Source organism: Idiotropiscis lumnitzeri, chromosome 12 (genome assembly GCF_059441095.1).
Source record: "Idiotropiscis lumnitzeri isolate Australia: NSW breed Sydney's pygmy pipehorse chromosome 12, RoL_Ilum_1.0, whole genome shotgun sequence".
NCBI classification, from domain to species: domain Eukaryota; kingdom Metazoa; phylum Chordata; class Actinopteri; order Syngnathiformes; family Syngnathidae; genus Idiotropiscis; species Idiotropiscis lumnitzeri.
In genome coordinates, this window is record NC_142402.1 from 18760444 (window position 1) to 18774308 (window position 13865).

The 13865-nt window shown below is 44.0% G+C and overlaps 2 protein-coding genes across 2 annotated transcripts in view; one reads left to right on the plus strand and one right to left on the minus strand.

The window, feature by feature from the left end:
• Window positions 1-13865, plus strand: part of LOC148326364 (5'-AMP-activated protein kinase subunit gamma-1-like) — a 52615-nt gene that overhangs the window by 31385 nt on the left and 7365 nt on the right. The gene's annotated exons all lie outside the window — the stretch shown is intronic.
• The window catches only part of bcl2b (BCL2 apoptosis regulator b), a 28600-nt gene that overhangs the window by 3665 nt on the left and 11070 nt on the right, over window positions 1-13865 (minus strand). The window lies entirely within an intron of this gene.

Consider the following 13865-nt stretch of genomic DNA (forward strand, 5'->3'; position numbering starts at 1 on the left):
GGTACTCGAGCACAACAAATAGTCAAGTGTTTTCAAAGACGCCGCGTTCAAATGCGCCCTAGAGAAAATGCTATCAATGTGTGCGTGTGTGTGTTCTTAGCACACACACACACACATCTGTTGACTCGTAGTGACGACAGCAACAGCTGGACAGGAAGTCACGCTGCTAAAGCCAGCGTCGTGCAGCACGTCAGCTCAAACGGAACGTGAATGCGGGAGATTTCAACGCTTTCTTATTATTACAAGTTAGCTTCCGAGGCTAACGGCTAACAAAACCTTATGTTGACCTCGACGTGACCCTTGACGCGACTGCGAGGATGCGGATGTGTCTGTAATTGTCTACCCTCACTCAACTCGCTGAGAAGATGCTGTCACTTAGAAAACTTCAATTCCCGTTTGATGTTAGTTGATTTATCACAGCAATCCCCAGATGCCGTGCAAATATGACCCCTGGTGGCTGTTAGGGACAATGCCCGATTCCAAGCATTCAAAATAATTAACAGTACTAGCGTGAATGACTGACTCTCAGCATTCACGCAATAATGTATTCAGTTAACAGACTGTTTGATTTTAAGCATTCACTCGACTAAATAATTTTAAGCAATAGAAATTATTTGATGGCTGGGTTCTCAGTATAACGTTTTGTCAATGCTGAGAACCAATCATTTACACAAACGCGGTTTGCAGTAAAAAAAAAAGTTGCATATGCGTGATTCTCAGCATTCACATAAAATTGGAAATTAACGACGCACAGCGTTTTGTTCCGACTAATGCTGAGAATTATGCTTTGATACAAAATGCTGTGCTGCATTTATGGAACAAAAGACTATAAAAAGCCAGCGTCTATTATTAATTTGTGCTTTGGGGAGACGAGTATTTCCTGTTTCCCCTCCCCCTCCCTTCCTGTCCCATGGCATTCTCGAGGCCGGTGTTGGGGGGGTGTACATGTGCGTGTGTTGGGGGCGGGGGTGTTCGAGGTGATCCCTGCGTGTGCGTCAACCAAGTGGAAGTATCAGCAGTTTGTTCCTACTCCGGGCCCTCGGGTGCCAAAACAGTCGCCACTTGTGAAACCGCACGGCATTTCCTCGGTTAACACTGGAGCCTTTTGAGCACTTTTATTTTGGAAAACTCTGACCCCCCCCCTTCATCCTCCTCCTCCTCCTGGTCTCCAGGATGCGGGTATTAATTAGAGAACAAGCTGCTCCAGTCAGACCTCCAGCTGAGGGGAATGTTTCGCTTGGCAAAACACAGACTTTTTTTTTTTTTTTTTTGCTCCCTTGGCTGGTCCTGCAAAAATGACATCTCAATGGTGTCACATGACTAGCTGATACGAGCTCATGACGCGTGTCCTCGACACGACCCAGACGGACCGCGCAGATTATCCCGTGTTCCCATCGGAAACACAAGACAGTCAATTACAGTAAGAGGCTGCCGGGAGCGCTGATGAATGTTCAAAAGATTCGGCGAGGGCACGGATGGTGATAACTCAACCGTGAGAGGAGGAGGTATGACGTTGGCTGCTGATACTGGAGGCTTGTCAGGTGGATGTCATGAGACTTCGGCGTGCTTCACTTTTCCCTCCTGGAACTTTTGACCCACTTTGTTCCGAGCAGGAGACAATCATGTGACTTTGTGGAAAAACAAACGTTAACGTTGACCTCTGCCAAGCGCACAAAAGAAACGAGGCGAGGGGCCACGTTTTGATCAGCTGTTACCATTGCGACAATTCATCACTCAGGAATTTCCGATGCTCCGTTTTCCACTTTAAAATACACCAACTCTGTTTTAACGTGAGGCGAAAAGTTGTCGACGCACAAGCTTTCGGGGAAAATGCACAATAACAAGAGGCCATATCAAATAATCTCCAAAAAATGTTTTATCCCTCCATCCCACACACTTAAAACGCATTTAATTATTTTTTTTCACTTAAAACTCATTCACTGACATTGACGAGAATATAGTAAAACTTCGTTTTAACCGAAACCGTATTCACCTGATGTAAAAAAAAGTGTCCAGTCCAAGGTTATTATAGTGTACGAAATAACTCAAACTAAAAATGATTTTTTTTAAATGTAATCCAAACTAAAAAAAAAAAAACATTTATAAAAATTAGAATGTCCTTTTTCAATTATGATCAATATCAATAAATGAGCAATCGGGTTCATTTTAAATGCAATTATTTCAGTATTGACATGTTTTTATTTTGTTATCGTGCACTTAAGAAATACGCCATTATACTAAAAAAAAAAAACTAATACTAAAACTAATAAAAATTCAATGAAGCATTGAAACAATTAAAAATGCTCTCGGCATAGATAAACCGACTCAGAGTAGACTAGAACAGGTTAAAACGTGTCATTGTGGTTGCCATGTTGGCAGTGCCAATGTTCCTGTCAACGGTAATGGAAAGTAAGGCTGGGCGAGTACTGACATCAGGTATCGGGCCGTTACCGTCTTATTTTAAGGTATCGGGTTCTTATGAAGGCTGCCAATACCAGCCACAAAAAAAAAAAAAAAAATTCTCCGTTCTTATAGTTGGCGTTATACTGCTCTCTCATTAAAAAAGTGTTCCATTAATATCGGCACCCCATCATTTTCCGAGTCCTTCCCACTTGTTGTCTCTTTCCTCTTGAATTGACCTCCATTATGGAAATGTGAGACTTGGAGGAATCCTAATAAGCAGCTGGCAGCAGGAAGACACACGCATAAAGTTGAGAAGGGAGGGGGGGTGACGAGCAAGGACAAAAACAGCAGCATTTATCACAACCACAATAGAGCGCGTTAACTTCACATTCATCTCTAGCCTGCAGCAAACCATCTGCCTTTGACAGCAGGTGTGCACCTGGGAAATGAAATCCAGTTAACACTTCCCTGCGGTTTTCTTTTTTTTTGGGGGGGGGGGATAGCTGGGGGATCAATGCCTTTTAAAAGGTCACAGGAGCCGCCGGGGTTGCCAGGTTGGTTGCCGACACACGCGGGGAACACTCCGAAATGATACAAGTGAGGATTTTGGGAGCGTCGGCCGAGCGTCATGGTTACCTTCTTCATTTACTTTTCCCACCAGCGGGCAGCCTCGCATTTGCTTTTGGATGGATTTTGGACCCTCCTCGGATAGACCCTTTCTCCACTGGGCATCCTCCCGCCAGAGGCCTTGCGGGACCATAAATGACTCATTTTGTGCATAACACATAACAAGCCTCAAGCGCTCGTGTGCGCGTGCGTACGTTCTGGTGGGTAATTGCAGGCCGGCCCGAGTGCACCGAGAAAGGGATGTGGGCTAAAGTTCAGCTCGTAATTGAAGGGACCCGATGTGGGCTGCTTGTATTAAACGCTGTTTATTTTCCAAAGCCATCCACGCGTAATTTGAAATATTGCACACGCCGCGCGTTGGCTCGCTTTGATTTCCTAATGAGCTTCCAGCTGACTTCTCCTCAGCTAATTAAAGTCAAAACAAAAAGCCCAATTGCAGGAGTCAAGGGAGGGTAATCAGATAATAATAAAAAAATAAAAATAAAAAAAAGAAAGCTGCAAGCGTGGCTTTTATTTTGTATTTGTTAACATTATATATATATATATATATATATATAAATCCAGATCCGTCCCTCCCTTCCGTATTCTATGGCTCGCCCCGTTTTACTTGACGTTTGTTCTCTCCCCCAGTTCAAGTCTAAGCATGCACGTACATGCGCTCATTCACGTTTAAGTACAATGCGGACGCACCTCCGACAGACACAATGGCAGGAAGAAGAGTAACCTTGCGGCAAGGTCGACTTCCATCGTGCGTGTCCCCCCGTGTGGGTTCCGTTGACCCGCTGCCAGAGAACGAGATGACGGAGGCGTTTGTGGCGGTGCTCGTTAGCTGGACAGACTCCCCCATAGAAAGCAAGGTCATCACTTTTTTTTAATTTATTTATTTTTTTATTCACTGCCAGACATAGAAAAAAACGTACAAATAATAAGAAATATAATAAATCGAAATAGTCCACAGGTGTATTGTAAATACAAATGTGAATGGTTGGTGACCAGTCCAGGCTGGACGGAGCCTCTCACCCAAATTCAACTAGGACAGATTGCAGCTCATCCGCAAACCTAATAAGGATAAGCGCGATAGAAAATGCATTAATGGATGAAGTTAAATCCGTTTAATGTCTTGAATGGTTGGATTCATTTAAATCGGTCAGGGGAGTAAATGCTGTGTTGCCTAGAAAATATCACACACACACAAAATATTTCCATATGGAATGTGGGAGGAAACTGGAGTACCCGGAGAATACCCACGCGGGTAACGGAGGAGAACATGCAAACTCCACACAGGAAGGCCGTAGTCGGAATCGAACCCTGATCCTCTATACTGCAAAGCGGACGTGTTAACCACTCACCGTGAGGCCTATTTTGCCAATATTAGCAGGCTAATCTTAAATGATATTATTGTTATTTTACTTTTTTTTTTTTTTTTAGCAACCCTTAGGTACTGGTAAACGGCTATACATTGTGATTTTTTTTTTTTTTTGCTGGACTCTTGTACAATACGCCCTGCGGGTTTTGGATCATTCTTTGGGTGGTGAAAAAAAACAAACTGCATATTAATCACGGGAAATTACAGTAGTCACACTTGTTTAGATTTTAATTGTTGGCTTCCATCAATGGACTAAAAAAAAGTAAAAGTGCTATTTTTAGATCTTCCTCTCTCAAACGGTGACATCCCATCAGCCCGCGTGACCCCTACAACGATCCAAGTGGGTCCGTAAACTGATTGTCACACGATTGTGCAACTTGTTTCTCCACCGCATTGTAAAGCCAAACTCTTTCCACGCCGCGTGCAACTTCGGCGGCTCATCAATATTCAAATGTGCGTCAGCAGCATTTGTGTGTTTACAAAACACACGACGGTGTTGTTCCGCCCCCGTGGGAGCGATGCGCTCTGCAGGAACGCCAAACACGTTCACACACACGCCTGGTGTCATTCTATTGTCTCTATTATTATCTGACGGCCAACCTGAGAAACTGTCACCGTACATGTGACATTTCTGCTTTTTTTTCCGTAGACGAGGTGAAGAGATCCGAAGTGTGTTTTTTTTTTTACATTTCTCACACCTCAGATTGTGTCAACTTCCACTGAAGAAGGTCTTAATGCCTTATATTGATCCAAAATAAAACGATCGGCAAGGTGACCTTTGGGGCTTCGCCGAGTATCATGGGATGGAGGCCGACCGTGTTTGCGCTCCTGTCTTTTGTTCCCCCTCCTCCTTTTTCATCGTTTACTTTCACTCCCTTTAGCATGCCGAGACTATCAATCATGTCACCTCTGACGCTCGCTTTGATTGTTTCAAACAAAGACCACTTGTGTTACTGACCTTGAAACTGAAAGCGGCACCGCACAGAAGTCAAACCGAAGACCCCAGGCCGAGAGCGGGTCCATCACATTCGTAATTTTTATGTTTCCTGCCGGCGCAATTTGTGTGCATCTACTTCATGTGACCACATTTTCAAATTGAGAAACTACTTTTTAGAAAAATTTGGACTAGTGATGCTTTTTTCAGTGCCGATACCGATTATTAATAGTCATGGAGGCTGATAACCGATATTTCAAGCCGATATGCATTTGTTGAAAAAAGGGGTTAAAATGGTGTCAAAATTTTGAAAAATAAAAACTCCAAAAGTTGACTTAGTTGAATTGCATTTACGCACATATTTATTAAACAACTTTAGTGATGTACAAGATATTAAAATTGTGTGTGACTCGAGGTGAAAAAGCAAACAGGCATCTTACTGCTGATTGGCTGCTTCACTGAACCAATCAGGTAGTGCTGTGGGCGGGACAATCTGCTTCTGCAGACAGGGCCACGAGCACAGCAGCGAGTGAGAGATGTGTGCTGCAGCGAGCCAAAATAAATCAGCGTAATAAATAAATATAAAAAGTAATCGGCCCCCTTTGCGAGATCTGCAAGAAGTTGGTATCCGATTTGATACTGATCCTGAGTGAAGGCTCATGAAATGTGCACTGATGGACAAGCTGACCAAGGTGAAGTCAGACGGACATCCCGCTTTAACGCCGGCTCTATAAATGGCTTCTTGGCTGCGTCTAAAAGGAGCCGACGTCCTCTCCGCTGTCACTCGGTCGGAAGAGGAAGTGACCGAGGCGAGTCGGACGGAAAGGCTTGAGTGCAGCGCCGCTCGCTATAAATAACGTTGGGCTTCCGCTCTTAGTGCAGAGCTGACAAATCCAATAAAACCAGCCTGGTCCGAGCTGCCCGTTTGAAAAGACGGAAAACTGACCGCCGCGTCACGGCCGGCCAAATAAACCTGGCTTGAGCATTTATTTGCCAGTAAGTCCGCCTGGCGACCACACTGGTGGCTAATAATTCCCTGGAAGGGATCGTCAGCTGCTGCCGTGACGCGTCTCGACTGAGAAACGGTGTGACGCTCTGACGAGTAGCCAGGAATACACCCATGAGTCACTTTGAGTGAATGAAAGAAGAAAACTGTTAGCCAATTAACGATCACACAGCAGCTCATCATCCACGCCCGCTTTGATTCAGAGCGTACGGGAAGCGGAATGCAAGCCGTGGAAAACAACTTGAGAGCTTGTGAGGCTGATCACTTCAGATAGGAATGCCCTGATAATGAACCGTGGGAAGATGCCAGGTCGGCGCTCCCGTGACAAAAGCCCAGCTCATGGGTGATTTTCAGTTCTTCTGATACTGGAAGCATCAAAGGAGTTCTTGTTTGCCTTTTTTCCACAATTTGTCTTGATACCAGTGGCGCTTTTCACACGTAGGCCTTCAGTGAAGTCGTACTTAGTCCGACTTGAATCAATCGCCCTCATATTGCCATCATTTATGACATGACAGCTGGAGAAATAATGAACAGAAAGGCACTTACACGGTACTGAGTGAGTGAAAAAAATGGCCTCGCAAGTGTATCTGCAATTAAATCCACACTTTTCCCTCCTTCGACCATTGTGGTTTAAAAAAGCAAGAATATATTTTACATTTTCGAACGGTCGCCAGTTCCGACTTTCCGTTGTGTTGATTCCGCATAGCGCTGTTCCCCCTCACGAGTGAGTATCCAATCACAAGACGCGTTCATCACCTTTAGCGAAAGGCCAACGAGAAGGCTCACTGTAACCAACTTGTGATCTGATTGGCTATCGGAACTGTCTATCAACTCTGAGAGCCGATTGACTTTGACTGAACAGACGCCCGCACGATTGTATCCGAAGGCCTCGGACGAATTGTGCGAGCTACTGGTATTGTGAAATCTGCCTGGGAACACAAGCTAGCGGAATTCTGATTGGATAGAAACTCTAACCTACAAATTCAACACGAGGAGATAAAATGAAATGAATGTGAAGAATATGATCAGGATTTCTTGATTATGTTTGGCCAGCAGAGAAGGCCTTGAAGGCCTTGACCGCCCCACCACTGCTTGATACCATGTCTGGAACTTTATTTTGTGAAAATACACAAAGGCTAAATAATGACATCATCCTTAGCATCTACGTTCAGACTCCGAATGAATTTGGCTTGCTCAAACCGACCCCTTGGTCTACGATGCATTTTTTTTTTTTTTTTTTGGGCTAACACTAGTAGCACTTTGGCTTTAACTTGACGGTGCTTGCCGGGTTCAACTCAAACTTCCGAATGTCTCGTTTCGAAGCACAGGAATAGTCGGCGATATATTTTACTCGGTTGTTTATCACTTGCCTGCATGAAGTGACTTTTACATCTTGTGTCCTTTTAAAAGTGACACTTGGTGACCCTTTTACGACCACGCAACCGCAATCTCCGCAGGCAGCGGCTGAAAATAGACAAGACTCCTGCTTGTGGATGTTTATGTGCGGTTGTGGGTGTAAGGTAGCTTGATTGTTCTCTTTTTCTAAAGAGAGAAATAACGTCACTGAGATTTTTTTTTTTCTTTCTTTGCTTTTGACGCCTGTACTGCGTTCAAGTGTTCCATTGTTGTCTCGCAAGTAACGCGACAGCACAAGCGTGACATTTTGTTTAAAAAAAGAACCTTTTCAGGGAGTGATTGCTCAACTTTTAAGTTCTCAACAGTTCATTCCGTGTAAAGTCACTTCCTGTGCCAGACGCCCCGGCATGACATCATCGTCTGGTTTAAGCCGGACTGTGGTAGAGCCAAGTACGGTTAAATCAGAGTGTGTAACTAGGGAAAGAGTGCAGGCAGGCCAAACACGCACTCAGAGCGTGGGGAGGGAGGGCGAGAGTTGTGTAAGATGTCGTAACTAAGAGATTTTTCTGTTTGCTTGAAAGCATTTACTGAGATGTAGCCCGGAGAAAAGTTGACTCTTCTCAAAAGAAATGCTCGGCCTTTGATGGAATCCCAACTTGGCCCTGTAATTTTCGCCAAACACGCGGCATGTCGTGACATCTGGGAGCGAATTCAACATGTCGGTGGAGGGGAAAGTAGAGGATCATCAAAGTTCCGGTGTCCTCTTTCATCCGGGAGGGGGCTCCTGGCTCGCTGTGGAGAACTGGATGCGGTTTCAGGTTTGCGTCGCCGAGAGAGGCCCCAGTATACGCGACGGGATAAGGAAGAACGGTCGGGTGGGCGGCGTGAGCAAAGCGCAGCAGAGCGAAGCCAATCCAACATCTCAGATGTCCGATAATGTCACAGAAGACAATTGAGCGTTTGAGGCTCGGCTCCCTCGGGAGCATCTTTGAAGTGGGAACAGAGGAGGCGACGCGCTCTGAAGAAACTCCCACAAAGCCAGAGAGAAGGCAGCTTTTATTAACGGGCTTTCCAGCCAGCGAGCAGTTCAGTTCGCTCCTATTTGAACAAGATTTTTGAGGGGCAGCAGTGTTTTTTTTTTTTTTTGACTCAGCAGATTGGATTTGGGTGGGCTGAAGAGCTGAAGCGGCTTGCCGGTTTTGTGGACCGAAGTTAAAGTAAATTTAATGGAACATTCTTCGAAACTGTCAGTGGTTGGTTTGACCGTGGGGATTGGGCTTCAAACTCCAGTCACGGTGAACGGTAACATCTAGTCCAGGGGTGTGCAAATTTTTGGATTGGCGGGCCACAATGGGTTAAAAAATGTGACAGAGGGGCCGGACCAGGAGCAGATGGATGGAGTGTTTTGGTAATCCATAAAGTCTCATCAGTACCTTCCTACGTTTTTTGATAAAACAGCTCCACAAACAGAAATCCCTCAACGGATGATGTTGTTTGTTTGCTGTGCCACAATTTAGCATCAAGGTCAGAACGTTGAGGTTAAAGACGCAAGCAAGAAAAAAGTGAAATGACAAAATAACCACGAGGGGAAGTTCTGCTACTCCTCCTCTCATTTCAACTTCTGACCTCTTGCTGCGAGATTTGAGCTGTATTTTGAAGTGAGGTATTATGGAAGCGAGATTGAGCATTCCCCCCCAAATCAGGAAAGGACAGATTATCGGATATGAGATGTGGGTCACGCAAAGAGTTTTGTTTCATTCCCGATCGGATCGGAAAACGTCAGTGGGGCAGGCTGACAATCGTAGATGTCAAACATGTTCGATATTTCGGCTTTCAAATCGTGTGTGTGAGAGCAACACCGAGTTCGGCCGAGCCACGGACTCTGTGATTTGTCAACCGATCCAATCCAATTACAAAGTCAGCTGAAGTTCAGACTTTGGCAGACTATAGCAGACAAGCTAGCAATTAGCCTAGCTGCTTACATTCCTTCTTCTACTAGAATTGCTCCTTCTTCTTTTTTTATCATTTCCGGCAGTCTGGAAGCTCTGCGGCACCACGCTGCCTCCTGCAGATCAGTGTTGTTACAATGCCAAACATCTGCTTCGAAACAGACCAGTTTTTTCCCCTCACGTTTTAAAAACCGTGCGCTAGCTACCCCGCGTCACGTCATCAGCTCTCTTCAAAATAATCAGATGACGCCCGCCAATCTCCAGTGAGATCGTCTCTATGCCCTCCCTCCCTGCTTCCCGTGCCCATTCCCTCCTCCTCTTCTCAGTCTGGGGAAAAGTTCAACGACCTCTCTCAGACAACCAGCTGATTTTCATGGAGAGGAATGCGAGGAATGCGTTTGATGGGAGCGAGCGGGCCTTTAGATGAGCTCGTCTTGCGTCTGAAAGGGGAACGTGCCCCACACGTTAGCGTGATGTAACCGAATAACTTCATCTAAACATTCTTCAGCCATGACCCAACACCGTCTGACGCCGTTTGTTTCTCTTCTTTTTTGCCTGTGAGATACGCGCATGGCCTTCATTAAAGGTCGACAAAGTATCGTCTGCAGACGTCCATCGTGTGGGAGGAAGCGTTTTTTTTTTTGTTTTTTTTTCAAAATGTCATTAGTGAAGACACTTCCTGTTGTGGATGCTTCTATGAGACAAAGGTTAACAACAAGTCAAGCAGGAAAAACTGTTTGAGGACAAAAGAATGGAGACAAAATATGGTTCAGGTTTCGTAGCTGGTGAATTTTTTTGGCTGTGTTGACACGGAGCGAAGAACCGCGATGTAGTGATGCGTAAACGAAGCTTCAAATCTGCTTCATGAAGCAGTTGTAGTATTTTTGGACTCCTCTAGAGGGCACTCTCTGTTCAACATTGGCCTGGAAGCCATTTTTTTTAAACCATTTATTGAAACCAACAGTGCCATCTCGAGGACTCCAAAATAAAACCACTGGTTCTTGAAGCAAATTTGAAGCTTCATTTTCCCATCACTACCGCGATGAGACGGCGCATGTTGAAATGACAAAGCCGTGCGAACAACACGGCGCTCCAGTTAATGGATTTTTAACACTAGCTTGTTTCAGCTTTGTGCTTCTTCCATTTGCACTTCCCGCGACCTCGAGCGTTTACTCCGATGGCCTATTGATTTCCAAACGGTCCTTTTCCAAGAGGTTATTCAATGCCATGTGGACGCTTCCACGAGTACGTTACTTTGCAGTCAGCAGTCACATCAGCTGACGATCAGATGCTTGTTGAGTCAGATGACTAAATCGGACAACACGTCTCCTGCTTTCCTTTTCTCACCCGGCAGGAACAATCCGAACTATTTGTCTTGTTTCGCACCTGATGGTCATATCGGAGCAAAAATCAAAAAAGCTCTCAAACTTGATTATAAATCTTAGCCTGACTTTTTTTTCAGGATTTTAGTTTCCGAGTGGGTTTACTTTCGATTGATTTGTCCGCACATCATTATGGCTGGGTATCGATTCGATTTTCGATTCACGATTCACGATTCACGATTCACATTGATTGATTTTTGATTCAATCAAGGATTTCACGCAGTACCAATTTGACTTTGAAAGCATTCTCAGAAGAACCAATGCTGCATTAGTACAAAATTCTTTCTGTAATTAGGCGCATTTGTAAAAATATGAATATTTTCATTAAGAATTGAAGCCAATGTCTTTCCATTAATCATGTACGTTTTATTTAAAAACAATAAATAAATCTGCCTTCGTGCTTGTTGGCGCAGACTTCACTCCTTCCGCCATTTTGTTTTGCTTCGCTACTTTCGTGTAGTAACGAGATCTCACGTGATGTGTGAAGTCATTCAAATTTATGGGGAAGTATCACTATTAAAAAAAAAATCGATTCAAATCGATATATTGATTATTATTATTTTTTTTTTTTAATCCAGCCGTACACATCACCGTGAATCACCAACGAATGCCTCGCAGACGAGCTCATTGCATGCCATCCTTGACCTCGAAACTTCAAGTCGGGACCGAGCCCCGTGGAATTTCACGTATTTTAACCCAGATCTCGTTTTGTCTCGCAGTGTTCCTCATCCTTTTGTCTTTCATGAAGTGAATAGATGTGCTCAAATTAAAATTTAAAAAGCAGCAAATGAGGGTAGACGTGCGGGCTCGTTTAATTTGTCAAAATGTGTTCATTAAACCGAGAGAAAATAGATTCTTATTAGATTTTTTTTTTTTTTTAATAGCCGTGTTCCATCAAATATGAAAGACAAATGAAGCAGTTTATAGGTCAATTTGCAGACTTAATTAGAAGAAGGTGGTTCGACTCGCCCGCTTCCTCTGCCCTCGTCTAGACGTGCCGACACGTCCTCCGTGCCACGAAATGACAAATGGAACAAGGTGTCGGAAAAATGTGCTGTGACAGAAAACAGACGGCGGCATTCCAGCAAGCGTTCCTTATTGTCAAAAAAAAAAAAAAAATGCATCTCAAAACAGCTCACAGCGGTAAAAAAAGAAATCCTCTGGTTTCCAATTCTCGCCATGTTCTTTGAAGTCGATGGCATGATTTGAAGTTGCAACGACAGACCGACAACCAATTAAAATGTGCACATTGAGTGAAATTGATGCCCCCGTCCGTGTGAAAGCTCCCCCCCCCGACCCATCAGACGATTGGATGAGTTCAGGGTGTCTGGATTATTCCGTTTATTGGATGCACTCCAGACATTTGGAGAGGTTACATATGCGCGATCGTCTGCCACTTTGCGATATACACTGCAAAATCTGGGCTTAAAAATTTTTTTAATAAAGTCATCAGATGCGCATTATACTATTTAATTTAAGCACAACACTGGTCAACATTTTTTTTAAATAATTATTTGAATCAAAGAGGCAAGTAACCATTTCTAGATATTTTATTTTTTTGCCGCTGATTCCGCAACTACGCTTTATTTTTTTTGTCCAGCACATCAGGTTTTCATAATAATAATATAATAACTAAAATATATGTAATACAGCAATATATTTTGTCATATTCATAAATTAATAGTCGTTCAGCAACAGGTTTTCTGAAACATCATAAATGAACAAATGGTAAAATCTATTTTAAATAAGTCAAAGTCAAACATAAAATAATAAATAAATAAATAGATAAATAATGAAAATACTTCCAAACCCTGATGTGCCGGATATTTTTTTTAAAATTTGACTTGATAATATTTTTGTAACGCCCTTTTCAACAGCCTTTGAATGTGCAAGCAGACTGAATAGAGTGCATTTAAACATCCAAATCAATAGAGCATGTTCATCGCCATGATATCTGAGCAATGGCTGACCTCACTTTGCGTTTTCTGGACAGATCCCATTTCCCGATGCTTCCAAGGGCACACAATACCGTTGCATTTTGAAGAACAATAATAAGAGCATACTGTTTGTTAATGGACAGAGTTGCGCCGGGAAATCCCAGTTGTGGTACTGATACCATGTGGGTGTGTGTGCGTGCGCGTGTGTGTGTGTGTGTGTCCAGGCTCTGCGAGAGGGAGCAGGCACCCCGGGGCCATCTGCTCCCCGCCATGCTCACATGTCACACTGTGACAACACGGCATTATTGATTCACACCGCCACATCCGCTTGTGTGTGTACATGCCAGCGTGCCGCACTGTCAGTGTGTATGGGCGAGTGTGTGCGCACACCATTTGTGGACAGCAAATAATTGATTTGCACCAGTACATCCGCTTCTGTGTTTGCTTATGGGTGAATGCGCGTGCATGTGCGTGTGTGTGTGTTTGAACTCTTGCAAAGTTGAAAAGGGTCAATGAATAAATTCCCAGGACGAGGGGGCCATATTATGGAAAATTGACTTCGTAATTGTTTTCAGGGTGACCGTTCTGAGTTTGAGTCAAATCTCGGTTCACCCTGAGTGGAGATTGCATGTGCTTGTGTAAGTTCGGTGCAGGTCGCTCGGCTTCCTCCCACATTCACAAAAATACATGCTTGATTAATTGAAGACTGGCAATAGTCCATCGGTGTGAATGTGAGTGTGATTTTTCAACAGACAAGTAAATCTTTTGTTATCCATTTGGGAAAGTTTTTCTGCTAAATTAGCCAGTGGTGGCTTTGCTCAAGCGCCATTCATTTGTAGTCTGGACGTGGAGGGGTGAACAGCTACGGAGGAAGTCTCAGAAATCTCCCAAAAAGCTCCAATTAG